This window comes from Octopus sinensis, linkage group LG15 (genome assembly GCF_006345805.1).
Source record: "Octopus sinensis linkage group LG15, ASM634580v1, whole genome shotgun sequence".
Lineage (NCBI taxonomy): Eukaryota > Metazoa > Mollusca > Cephalopoda > Octopoda > Octopodidae > Octopus > Octopus sinensis.
The window spans coordinates 61,148,834-61,150,710 of record NC_043011.1 but is presented as its reverse complement, the minus strand read 5'-3'; positions in this window follow the sequence as shown (position 1 = coordinate 61,150,710).

Here is a 1,877-nt window from a genome sequence, read left to right as displayed (position 1 = left end):
GTTAACTGTCTGTCGTCAAAACAGGTTCAACGTCCGGTCACGGGTGACATATCACCAGCGTCCAAACAGCTGCGCCACTCCTCTCAAATTTTATTTGACTTTCTAACGACTTTCTGCTATTTCGACTCCATTGCACCCGCGCGAAAGTATACTAAGAACCGCAAAGAGCGGCATTGCACATCCCTGGATCCTTCGTGCAGCTTAGATTCCCCGTTGTAGATATCATTTCACAAACAGAATTTGTTTAAATGTAACATGTGGGGTGGAAGAGAGGGATCGATTTATTTCTGTTCAAATTAATATGATAAACAAGTGATTTTATGCATTACATTTTTATACACATAATTCATATTCCATATTCCATATCTCTTCTATATCTATAGACATGCTCTTTCCGTATCTTGTACGTCATCTGTATTGAGGAATAGAACGGTAGATCGTCGAGTAATTATATTCAAAGAGCTTAGTCGTGTAATTGTCATCATTTCCGAAAAGGCAGACAGAGATAAACAAAGAAAGAAAGAGATAAAGAAAAAAGAAAGTGAATAAAGCACCAGTCTTTACGAGTGTTGGTTTCTCCCGTTACTCTTTCTTTCTCTCTGTCCATCTTTCTTTCTTCACCTCTATCTTTCTCTCCCTCTCTTCTTTTGTGTCATTTTCTTGCGATTAGCGATGCCGAAACACAAAGTGATATGAACTCCAACCAGTCACATACTGTAAGTGCATTTATTGCGTTGACATGTATTGTATTGTAATTGCTGTTGTTTAAACACTGACTAATAATGAAAAAGTAATCCTATGATCAAAGCTATTCTAGCAGTGAAAATCTCACCTTTCACTAAATTCTGTAAATAAAGAATATTCTTAACCAATATGCCATTTCCTATTGTTTGAAACTTTATCCCCATTTGAAAGCGATTTTAACGCCATTTCGAACAAACCACGCGCCGACATAAAAGCTATCTCATTGGTTCCATCCTACGGGCCTGTATTTGGTGATGTTGCTGTTGATTCCTCCCTAGTTGATCTAAAATTAGCAGAAGACAATTTCAGTTGTAAGGGATCGTCTCGTCATTTAACATCGCACCCCGCATTCATATTTGAACTTCATGCAAATAATATATCACTTTGACGGATACAAATGATTCACCTTTGCCATCTACTTCTTCATGTTAAATTCTGTACTAATATTATCGTTCATATGCGAATCTGGTGCTGCAATGGTTAATGAATTCGCACTATCCCTTTGCTGGAACTTAGAAATGGAGGTTATTATAAGTAGATTGGGTCAACATATACGTCTCTTTAAGAAAAGGTGGATATATAACGTGTGCGCGTGTGGGTATGTTTGTACGTGTGAATTTGTGAGTGCGTGTGTGCGTGGGTGAGCGTGTGTGTACGTATGTGAGCGTGTGTGAGAGTGTTTGTGCGCGTGTGATTTTGTGAATGTCAGTGTGTACGTACGTGTGTGGGTGTGCGCATGAGTAAGGGTATATGTGTGATTGTGTGCGTTTTTAAGCGTGGATTTACGTGTGTGGGCGTGTGAGTTCCTATGTATGCGTGTGTGTGTTCCTGTATGCGTGTTGGTGTGCGTGGCTGTACCTGTGTGAGCGTGTGTACGCGTGTGTTCACGTGTGTCTGTGTGTAGGTATGCGTCTTTACGCGTGTGTGCGTGTGTGAGCATGTGTTAACGTGTATGTGCATGCGTTAGTGTGGATGTGCGTGTGTACGTGTATGTGCGTGTGTAAGTGTGTCCGTACATGTGTGAGCGTGTGTGTGCATATAGAAGCGCGTGTAGGGTTGTCTGAGCATTTGTGTGTGTGCGTGTATGTGCAGTGTATGCATCAATTTTTTTTGAAAATTACAAAATAGTTTAT